The sequence below is a fragment of the Euprymna scolopes genome, chromosome 7, assembly GCF_053919585.1.
Source record: "Euprymna scolopes isolate OS-2025 chromosome 7, ASM5391958v1, whole genome shotgun sequence".
NCBI lineage: Eukaryota > Metazoa > Mollusca > Cephalopoda > Sepiida > Sepiolidae > Euprymna > Euprymna scolopes.
This window is the reverse complement of record NC_136488.1, coordinates 83,775,259-83,787,848: the sequence shown is the minus strand read 5'-3', so window position 1 is coordinate 83,787,848 and position 12,590 is coordinate 83,775,259. Positions and strand designations below refer to the sequence as shown.

The window sequence follows — 12,590 nt, the reverse complement described above, 5'->3', positions numbered from 1 at the left end:
GTGCTTTTCTCTCTCACACACACGCGCCTCTCTTGTCTCCATGTCGCAAATTTAAGAAATAAATAATCTCAAAAAGAAATTCTCCGTCCATTAACGATCAATGCTGTTGCTTTCTTACTAAATTCTCACCAACAAGAGCATTCGTCGTAACGTGCAAGTCTGCATGGGGAATTTTACTTGACTTTTTTTTTTACCACGTTTCATATTATAGTATACAAATAATATCTACCGAAGTTTCTCCTTTCACTTTCCCAAATATTGATGAACTGCACTTTTAACTACTTTCAAGAAAATAAAATTTCTTAAGTTGGTTATCTTGAACTTTTCAGCTTTAAGATGGCTGCTATTGAAATTAGTCCTAGTTTTTATTTGGCCCAGTTTTCAGTTAATAATTTAATAACCAAAATATACCGTTATTACGATATTGTTTGCTTATTAAATTATAACATGATTATCACTATTATTTAATCATAAAATTATTAATTAAACCAAATAAAAGTGTTTGTGCAGTTTACGCACCATATTATTTTGATAGGATTTTCAAGTTAAATTCAATTTTTATCTTTTGTTTATTAAATTGTTTAAATAAAAGTACAGAATAGTTAAGTCTCTCCCTAACCCCATGTTAAGAATATTTTTCTAAATGACATTATTTCAGAACGGTTCTTAAACTGCACAAGTACCTAAATAAAAGTAGGACTAATTTGGTTAAGATAATGTTTTAATAGCAGCTATCTTAAAGCTGAAAAGTTCAAGATAATTCTTAAGTTTAGTATTAATAATAAAAAAATCATTTGAAATTAATTTCAAACTAATAATTTAATTTTCTAATTCTTTATAATTTGTTGAGTTAAAAGAAAAAAAAAGACTGTTCCCTAATGAGTCGGAGACTCGGGTTCAATCCTCTGAGTCATACCAAAGTCTAAAAAAAATTGTACTTGATGTTCATTTGCTTAAATTCTTTGGGTGCTAAATGCAGAGAGTGATCCGCGCTATTTTTTAAAAATCGTATTTCCACGTTTAACTAAAGTTTTATGATATGTTTTTTTTTTTTAATTCAATCGTAAGGTTAAAGTACACAATAGGTACAAAACACCCTCCCCATGTTAAGAATCGCTTTTAAAATAATAACGTTATTATTTCAGCACGGATCACTCTCTGCATGAGTACCACACTTTGCATTAGAAAGTGCGGATCAAGGGTAAGTACTCCTGGGAAATGAGTGAGTGGAGTGGCGCCTTCCTCAGTGCAGTGCTGCACTGCTAGTGCTGCAGTGTAGTGACAGTGCGTGCACTGCCACTAGTTAATAAAAAGGGAGCTTTCGGGTCGTCTTCGACTAGCCTAACCAATTTACTTAATTTTTTTAAATTTATTTATTTTTTTTTTTGCTTAAAAAAAAAAAAAACATTAAAAAAAAAGATGTAAATAACATCAAATTTTATTAAGGGATCTGGTTTTAAAATTAAATTGTTTTAAATTTACGACAAGGGTCCGTTTGGGATTTTGTAAAATGTTTACAATTTACGATGAACTCCAAAGATTTTGTTTTGATAAATTTGAAGTGGGTATGCATTTACTCCCAAAACACGATGTGTCATTCAACAAATATTAGGTTTATTTTCTGTTATTTTATGCATAAAATCAATGTTTGTTAACATTTCGGGATTTTTATTGGAGAAAACCCACTGGTACGAATTTTATGCAAACCGGAAATGGTAGAAGCAATGAAAGAGGCAGACGACACTAGCTTAGCTACGGTTAGCGCTAAAATTTTTCGTACTTCTACAGAATTTGAACCTAACTTTTTCTTTTTCTTTTTCTTTTTAACTAAAGTTTTAGATTTCATTTGGCAAAAGTCGATCCGGTTCAAATTCTGTAGAAGCACCAAATAGTTTTACTCTAAAAAAATAAGCAAATAAATAATGATAAAAATCGCCTACTAAGCAAAGAAAAATCAAATTCTACACTGGATTTAAAATGTAGTACGAATAATATAATGATAGTGTGGTTCATTTTCATGGCCATGGTTTATTTATTTTATTTTTTGTAGCTGAAACTGAAGTGATCACATTTTCATTTAATCGTTTTTTAACGAGTCCTCAATTATGTCAAACGTAAAATAACAATACTTAAAAGACTTTAAGAAAATAGATAAATTGTTGGCCGCATAAGATTTTAAAGGAAATTTGGGAGTTTGAAACTCGGTTCCAAACAATTTATTCGGTTTAAAACCACTAGCACTAATGAAGTTTAACGGCCATAAGAAAATTTTTTATGTGAGTTCCATCTACGCAACGTAAAAGTTACTAAAGCTCCTTCGTTCCCATGTTAAGAATGGCTTTCCAAATTTAATGTTTAACTGCAGAAGTGTTGTTTTTCCAGAAGTAAGGTTGCGATGATGACTAAATACTAAAAACCTAGCAGTAATTTCAAATGCTTATATTTTTTACTAGCTTGAGTGCCCGGCGTTGCCCGGGTGTTTGGAGGTGTGGTGTGTTAAGCAAAAAAAAAAAAAAAAAAAAAAAAAAAATGGTGGCAGGCAGGTAGGTTCGAACCCGTACCACGAAGGATGAAAAAAAAAAACTTTACGTCTTTGCCGTTTTGTCCATCGCAAAACCGGAAGTGACGAACGTCAAAATGAAAGTTAGTCAATCGAAAAGCGTAGATGATGACTTTGCGAAAATATCTGCGAAAAAAGCGACTCCTCCTTGTAGAAAACTGCCTAGTTGAGGGCGAAAGAATTAATGTTTTTGGCCAATTTTTCGATATTTATCAGACGAAAGTTCGAGCTTCAAAATGATACCGATAGCGTGAAAATCCGTTGCCTCTGTCGAAAGTTTTAGTCCTACATCGTGGCTACCGTAATATGACGATGGTTACGCATACATACAGGCAGACAGACAGGTGACCGTATTAAAATATTGGTAAATTTTTACTTAAACTGCAACTCAACAAACCTTTAAATCAACTTTTATAGGCTTTTAGGTTTGCTGAAAACGAATATCTCATTCAAATCTGGGGCAGACAAGTAGCTTTCAGGATATTAAGACATTTTTTCAATGTATTACTTAATGAATTTCAGCGGACGTCACCATTCTTAACATGGGGGCGTATTTTTGTAACGCGCATTAGTATTTGTTCAATTGGGGGAAAAACATGACCCCTAGTGAAAACATAATGGATTACATTGGATAATAAAGGTTTCAATACCCAGAAAAATACTTGTCTGTCCCAAGTTTAAATGTGATATTCGTTTTTAGCATACTTGAAAACCTAATAAAGTCGTCAATTTAACGGTGAATGATGAGGTGGAGAAAGTTAAAAAAAAATATACAACAAATTATTTTAATAAAATACATCAAACATGACTAGGCTAGATTAGGTAAACCAAAATACATTGTTTGGAATTAATTTTCCAATTAGAATTTCCTTAAAATCTTTTCTATATATTTTTAACGTAAAATGAGCACCCACTTTCTGCCCATATAGTGATAACTTTTTGTTTATTTTTGTATTGTCTTTTTTTTTTTTTTTTTTTTTGTAAATTTTTACTTACTTTCCACCTTAAAATGACGACTTATAAATAAGTTTTCGGGTATGCTGAAAACGAATATCGCATTTGAATTTGTCGCAAACAAGTTTTTCGGATATTAAGTTATGTACTTTATGTTATCATTTCTGTACGCGCAAGTGTAAAAAAAAATATGCGCGTTTGCGCGTACAGAAATATCCACGACTGATAACATAAGAAATTACATTGCTTAATATTCGGAAAACTAATTTTTTGTGGCAAATTAAAAAAAAAAAAAAAAAAAATTATCATTAAGTGGCTAGAAAGTGGGTGCTCATTTTAGGTTAAAGGTATATAGAAAAGTCATCCCCACCTTTTTAAAAAATATTATTTCTGCATATCATGAAAACTATTTCGCTGCGCCACTTTTAAACGTTGTTTTCTGCACCCTCGAAAACCTTCTAAAAGCCGTGATTGTAAAGTTTTTGCTTTTTTTTTTTGGTTGGAAAAAATCTTGACATTTACCTTTTTTCTTCAAAACGTTGGATTTTGTAAATAATATCGGTGTCAACATTGCAAAGTGTAAAAATTTATAATGAAAATTAAGAATCCGTCAATGGTTAACTTTATAATTTTACTTTTTGCAATGTTTTGTTTTATTTAAAAAAATTAAATAAATTTGTAATCTTTGTTGCTTAAGTGTCGTTTTAAGCAAAAACGATATTACATACTTTATTCTCATGTCGAAAATAGTAATATATCCCAAAATTACGAAAATTCATCGAGTAGAAAGTTATTTATAATTGTCGTGGTAAAATTGTATTTTCTCTCAGATTACGTAGACGGCGAAGAGACACAAGGAACATAACTCGGAACGCAAATTTTAGTTTACATTTTAATGGCGACTAACAATGATGGATTTTATTTTTTTACATTTTAATGGTGCCTTATAGCGATAGACTTTATTTTGCTAAAACACAATAGCAGTTGTTGAACAACTGAGTTGTTCAACTCAATTAATTTTCGTAATTTGTGGATATATTACTATTTTCGACATGATTAAGTACGTAATATTGTTTTTTTCTTAAAACGACAGTAAAAAAAAAAAAAAATCGATATGTTGACTCGATCTTAACAAGCACCTAAACTTTGTGTAAAAGGGCAGGTTAAGAGTGAAATGTTTAATTTAGAAAGATTCCTTTTTATGACTATTTAGTAGCCTCCGCACAAAGGCAAAGTCAAACACAAGGTATTTTTTATTTATTTATCATGGAAACAGTTCATCCTCCCCAAAAGCGGGGTACACTAGATTAAGAACAAAGGTATTTTTATTTGAATTAGTCCCGAAAACCGAATTTTGTGAGGATTATTTCATTTTCTTTTCTTTCAAAGGGTGAAAACTCCCTTAGTAAGGATATTATTTTTTTATATATAAAAATATGCCCACCTCCGTTCAAGTGATTGTACAGATTGATTGGGTCCTATGGCGGACAATATTAGCTAAAGTTACGATAACAACCAAAAGACTAACGACACAAAATGAAAACAAATCCTCCACAACAGAAGAACGAAAACATATTTACTGGTTTATTTAAATTGTTAAATTATTTATTTGTAAAGTATTAAATTTTGTTTTGATAACTAGATGCGTAGATATTAACTTTGAAATTGTTAATATTCTTACCTAGACACGGCCAAAACGAAAGGATGAAGTAAGTATTTTTTGACGGTGTCTCTCTTTAAAAATCTACCAAAGATCAAGTAATTATCCAATCAATACGAAATTTTCACCGATTAATAAGTGAAGAATGAACTTTATAATGGCGTACTTTTCTTTTCATTCATATATATATATATATATATATATATATATATATATATATATATATATATATATATTGCCTACCCCCCCTCTTTATTATAGGTACAAATATGCTTAAAATAATCAGTCGAAACTGAGCAAAATATATTGTATTGTGGGGAGGGTGAGGATTATAGATCAAACAAAAAGTACAAAACAAAAATGAATAAATAATTGCGCACGTATCACATTTTAAGTTTGAAAATCCGAATTTTTAATGTGTTTTATTTTTCCTCTTTTGTGTATTGAAGTGTGAAATTCGTTGAATATGTTAATAATCTTTCAGATTAGCAAAAAAATAAAAATAAATCTATGTATTTTCATTATTTTTGTGAAAAACACTAATTTAAATCTTTGAAAAGTAAATGAATAATTGGGTTACCCGAATAATTTTCTTTTAGTGAGCCCAATATTGCTAATATACCATTAAATAGGATTTGATTTGAAGAATCGATACTAAAAAAAATAAAAAATATCGATAAATAACTGCGCATTTTGCTAAAAATACGATAATTTCTTTTGGCAATTTCTTGTTTATTCATCTATGGTGGTCCAACCATGATAGAAGATGCAGGAGTTGTTTTCAATATATATATATATATGCATCAGGTTTACTTGAAAACCAAATTACAATGCAATATTATGAAAATAAACAAATATTTTACTTGTTTGAAAATTATAATTTAAAAATAAATTTTGGCGTCAAACTCCATCTTCAGTATTTTGAACATCTTTTCTTTCTTTCTTTTTTCCTTCTTCTTTCTTACTATGTTGTAAAGTAGGAGAAAAAAAAGTCAGTTAGTAAAGACCTGCGTATTGTCTCCCAGCGGCTGTATTTTAAAATGCCGAAATGGTGTGTTGGCAACACAAGATTCAAATTAAATCAACGCTTCTATAATGGAACTCACACCCTTGATGTTAATCTCGCATACCCAATGCACCGTTCTGGCATTTTAAAATACAACTGCTGAGAGACAACGTGCGGGTTTTTACTGACTTTTATTTCTCCAACTTTACAACATGGCAAGAAAGAAGAAAAAGAAAAAAGATGTACAAAATACTGTGGATGTAGTTTGACTCCGAAAGCACATGAACCTTAATTCTCATCATGGAAAGTTACCTCATCGAATGAGGATTTAATTCTTTTAAACAATTTATTTCAAACTGCTGTTCTTACGAGATGAACACAAACCCACGCTTTTGCTTTCATGATTATGGACTATTTTTCTCAGAAATTAATCTCATTAATTTCAAACCACGCCTGATACTCTGATCATAAAAATCATTAAACCTCGTGCTATTCTTACGGAATCCTCATTTCACTAATCCTGCGTTATGAACACTCAACACAAGAAACACTTATGTTGGAAAGATTTAAACTAATATTCTTGACACGTAAATAAATATTGTTTATTTCATGTTAATACAGTGATTTCATGTTCTTTGTCAAGTGTCATTATTTTCCTATGTTATTTTCATTTTATTATTTACTAGCGGGGGTGCCTGGCGTTGCCCGGGTGTTTGGAGGTGTGTGTTGAGCAAAAAAAAAAAAAAAAAGGTGATAGTAGGCAGGCAGTCTCGAACCTGTGATGCGAAGGCGGAAAAGAAAGTGAAAGAAAACCTGACGTCTTATCCCTACTCCATGATGTGACCGGAAGTTCTGAACGTTGAAATTAGTAAAGTCACTCCAACCGATACGATGACATGCAAAAAATGGTGACGCAAAAAAAAAAAACAAAAAAAAACCCTCCTTGTAGAAAACTGCCCAGTTGAGGGTGAAGGAATTAATGCTTTTGGCCAATTTTTCAATATCTGTCAAGCTTAAAAAAGATGCCGATCTTGTGAAAATCCGTCGCCTCTGTGGAAAGTTTTAGGTAGACATACAATCATACATACATACATTTAAACAGACAGGTGAGATTTATATAATAGAAGATTTATATAATAGAAGATTTCTGTATGTGGATTGGTAAAACACTTCTATTAGTCGGTGATCTCATGAAATTTACCATTAACGGTCCCACAGATACACTCCTACTTTCAACTTCAAGAGATTTCAGCACCTGCAATCACGGTCCTAAAAATTGATAGATCCCGATTAAGAATTGGTGAACACAGACTCACACCCTTACAATTGGTAACTCCACATCGATTAATCCTATTGCAAGAAAGTTGAAAAGTTCAATAAAGTTCCTAATGGAAGAATATGCCGTGATTGGTTCTTCCTTTTTACAAGGTTCCCAAACAGGGAAAATAATTCACGATCACATTTAAGGGGATTAGACTACAGTGGCATGAGTTTCCTTAAAATTCCTTTCTGTGGATGAATAGGCAGGAATTCTCATAGAGACTTGATCGAACATGTCTTCACATAACAAAATTCAAACTAGAACTAAATTTGGCGTGCATTTTCGCCGCTGTGCAAACGAAACATTCGGGCAAACTCGACTCCCATCAGCCTTTGTTATAGAACGTCTGGAAGTGCTTCCAGCAATGTGAATTTCAACATGCTCTCCTAAGAGGAAGAAAAAAGTAATGAATATTCATTACGATTTTCAATACTTGTCCATCTGTCAAATTCTACAAGTTTGAACTTAAACCTTGTTAATTTTTTTAATTTAATTTTAATTAAATGTTTTAACTTTAAGTGATGTTACCAAGCAATGAATGTTACATGTTAGCTATATATAATATAGCTAATAACCTAACCACATTTGTTTTATAGGAGTAGTGTTAGACATTTTTTTTTTTTTTTTTTTTTTTTACAATTAAGAATAATTTTACAAACTTCCAGATCAAACGATTCTTACAAGTAGTAACGAATAATTTTTTATGTTTTAATTTGAAGTTCTACAAGAATCAAAGAATTAACTAAAGGTATATCGGTTCTTGATTATAATAGTGAAATTCGAAAAACAAAATATTGAATTTCAAGTAAACGCAATGGTTTCTAAGAAGTATGGCATGGTTTGCATGAAGCATTGTTAAATAATAGCAGGTATTTTTGAAGGCTTACAATGCAGGAATGTACAGTCGTTATGAGCAGATAAATAAATGAATGAATGCTAAATAATTCAATTCTTTTATTTTTTTTATTATTTTTTTTTATTTATATTTATTTATTTACCTGAATTTTATTTTGGAATAAGTACCATCCACAGTTGAAAAAAAAAAATTCAGGTAGATAAATAAATATATATAAATAAAAAAAGTAATATAAAAAAAATTAAAAAAATTATTGAATTATTTATCATTCGTTCATTTATTTATTTATTCATCTGCTCATAAAGACTACATTTCTGCATTGTGAGCTTTCAAAAATACCTTTTAATGGTATCTACTTAATTGTCATGTCATCATAGTAATAAACATATCCTAGAATTATGAAAAGCCATAAGGTAGAAAATTATCAATGAAAATAGTTTTTGGAGACAATTAGTGAAAATCGAGTTTTGCAAAAATCAGAAAAAAAAATGAAGTTTGAATCATAACAAAAAGGGAGGTAAATATTTTCTGAAAACTAAAAATTTTAGGCCAATTTAGTAAAACGTAATTTTTGCTAATTCAAAAACTGTTTTCATTAATAATTTTCTACCTTATCGTTTTTCATAATTTTTGGATATTTTCATTACTGTGACATGACAATTAAGTACACACCATTGATTTTACTTGAAATTCAATATTTTGATCTTCAACTTTCACTATAACAAAGAAGAACCGATGTATCTTCTCTTTATTCAAATTGAGACATGGAAAAGGCTTCATTCACAGGTTGTTTACATATTAATATTAGCAGGAGAAGAGTTTTGTGCTGCACAATCTGGACAGCAAATCTCTACAAGTCTTTTCCTTAGAGACTCCCACACAATTAAAATGGTACCATCTATTGCATTCATCAAAACATATTGAGGAAGAACTGTCATTCCTAACAGAACAAGTAGGATAGAAATAAGGTGTTCCCTTATTCTTAAAATCAGCCCCTGAATGATCTGTAGAAGAAACTTCCCTAATTTCTAAGGGGTACAAATGCTTTAGGGAATGGATCTGTTCACAACCATCCCTTGATATACAGCCGGAACGCACTCCTCCATCCTTCCCATAAATGAGAGAAAGAACCTTACCAAGACTCTAGAAGGGCTTGGTTCGGCTTGACGTCTTCATCAAAACAATATCACCAACTGATATTTTCTCTGCAATGACTTATCATATTCCTGTCCTATTTTCTCAAATGGAGAGGAGATAATCGTTATGCCATAACTTATGGAATTTCTTTACAAAGTCCTCTCTTAATTAAAGAGATTCTAACAGTTTCATCTTAAAGGATTTGGACAAAGGTCATCAACCTCATTACGTTCCAGCAATAAATGTGGGTTGTAACCGTTCAGCAAAAATTGGTTTGGGATTAAAATATCTCGATCCCTGTTTGGTGAAGTAACATGTGAGTGATCTGTCATTAACAGCTGTCAACATCTATAATTATTGTTAGCAAATCAAAATATTCTAATTTCTTCCTTCCAATCAGCTTGTGTTTTAATAAGCTGATTGGAAGGAAGAAATTAGAAGCGTTCAGCATGATATTTGAGTACAAAACTCTGGATGAACAAACTGGCATTAAAGCCGAAGATAATAGATTTATACTTGAGGGTATGCGCATGATTACCATTCTTCAGGAAAAAAACAAAAATGAGCCTTGTTTTTTTTTTTTTTTTTTTTTCCCAGTTCTTAGATGGACTTGCAAAAATGCCTTCCTGAGATCTCCTAGGAGCACATAATCGTTTTACCCAAATGCTACAATTTGGCAGTCAATTGAAAACCAGACAAATTTTAGTGGTGACTTCTACACCTTGTTTAATCATAGGGCAATTGGGGATCTAACAATAGTTTTCAAATTATTTCTGGTATACATGGATGGGTTTTACATCATTTTTTTATGCTCTCAAAAGACCTTTAGTCTTCGTATAGTCCTTTTTGTTTCTATAGAGTCTAACACTCCCCCCCCCCCAATCTTTCCTAATTCGACTCCATCTGACATATCTTGTTCTCATCCCAAGGCAGATCAACATAGTACTTCTCTTTCAGAACAATAGTTTCCTTGAGAACTTTAGTCCTCATCATAAGATGATAAATCAGAGTCCCTGTCTATTCCGATTGAGTCAAGAGAAAAAAAACTATGCTGCGTTCGACAGGATTCCTCAAAAAATGGCCCCTCCATAGATCAGGAAAGAAGGGGACAGGAAGGTAGCTTGAACACTTAGGTAAATTACAGATTGAATTAGTGAAAGAATGGATTCTCATAGACATGACCGAACACGTTTTCACATAACAAAATTCAAACTAGAATTAAATTTGGTGTGTCTTTTCATGCTTGTGCCAATGAAACTTCTGAGCAAATTCCACTCCAATCAATCTTTGTTATAGAACATCCAGAAGTGCTTCCGGAAATGTAATTTTCAACATTATTGTTGAGCACCCCGCCCCTTTTTTTTTTAAGACTCTTTTCGAAATGGCAGGCGAGACAGCCACTCCTTAGATGCTCATAAAATTCAATTTTCTTATTCAAAAATTAAACTACTGGACAAATTTATGTGATTTTTGGAATATATTTTCGTTTCGTCACGAGAACATACATCAGATTTTTCTTTTTTTTTTTTTTTTTTTTTTTTTTTAATATAGGGGGAATTCTAGACAAAATTTCAAAATTGTAATATAAGTATGACAAACGCAAACTTGTAGCAACGCATTAAAAAAATGAACATGTTAAATGTTATTTTTCTGTTGATAATGTGGAACAAATGAATTAAAACCAGGAATTTAATATCGACTTGACTGCAATGTGGTCACTTGAATCGCATTCACCAACAACCACCCCAACCTTGTGAATTTGTAGTAGTAATGAATTTATCCCCTCACACACACATGCACACCAAAAAGTATGTTTGTTTTCAGTTTCCATTTCGCTTGTTGGCATTTGGAAGGATGCTAACAGAAAACACCCTAGTTTAACAGTATACTAAAGGAGGTGGGGGAATAGTCGTTTATAGTTAAAAAATTGTCTGCTCTTTTTCACTTCCTGTGTCTGCTTTGCAGGCCGAACGACGGTGACCATTAAGATATGGTCTCTTCTGATTAATGATTACCTTCCACTCGAATAATGTATAAATCCCCCTCCTCCCTCATCATCTTAAGAAAGTTATTTTTTGACTGCTTAACCATGTCAATTATCTGTCCAAATGGACAGCAGAAACCGGAAGTCAAAAGGAGTGGATAATCTTTACTATAACCAAAAAGTTATTCAGCCGGAAATATTCAAAGACAAAAAAGAAGCTGCCAGCGTTTCCACATTTTCTTTGATCGCAATATACCCTAAACCTTATGACTCATTCATATGCACCTGGGATGGTTTATGATTGTTCCACACCAAACCCGTAGATAAATGTCGACAAGTAGGTCCACTCGGCGTTTTCCAGTACAATCTATTTAAAATTCTAATTCATTTTTTTTTTTTCATTTAATTCTTATAGGAGCGTATGTTCATGTGAATTATAAAACTCTCATATAATAATTTATAAGAAAAAGATGGTTAAAAAAAAAGAAAAAAAAAAGAAAGAAAAACAAGATTTCTCTGTAAACAAACAATTTCTTTAAATTTATTGATTTAATGCAATGGTAAAAATAAAAAGGTAAACATAGACGTTAAATTTGTAAATAGGAAATTACTGGTTTATTGGACCATAAATATATAGGTAATAGAAAAAGATGTTGCTGAGTCGATCATTGGATGCTGATCGACCGTACAACTGAAAAAATACACAAGGCAACAGCAAAGACATGAGAAACACAGATAAACAGTTAAAGAGACAATCGATATCGTATGTTTATTCACCACAGAATAAAGGCAAATATCGTTAGGAAATGGGATTAGTGTATCTTGGTTATTGGTGCGAGGCAGGAAAAGGAACGTCGTACCTGGTTTGTGACAGGACAGGCATGTTATCACTGGTATGCGATAGGACATCTTGCAGGGTAACATGTACATCTCTGACCTGACACTGGAACATGGAGCTGAATGTCAATGGGCACTGGAACAGAGAACTGGGACATTGAAGGGCAGGAACAGGGAGCTGGATGTCGACAAGCACTGGAATTAGGAACCAGGACATTGAAGGGCAGAAACAGGGAGTTGAAACTGTTGGAAGGAGGAGTCGGAGCAGGAACTGG

The 12,590-nt window shown here is 32.0% G+C and overlaps 1 protein-coding gene across 3 annotated transcripts in view; it reads left to right on the top strand.

The window, feature by feature from the left end:
• The window catches only part of LOC145279813 (uncharacterized), a 254,115-nt gene that overhangs the window by 544 nt on the left and 240,981 nt on the right, over positions 1-12,590 (top strand). The window lies entirely within an intron of this gene.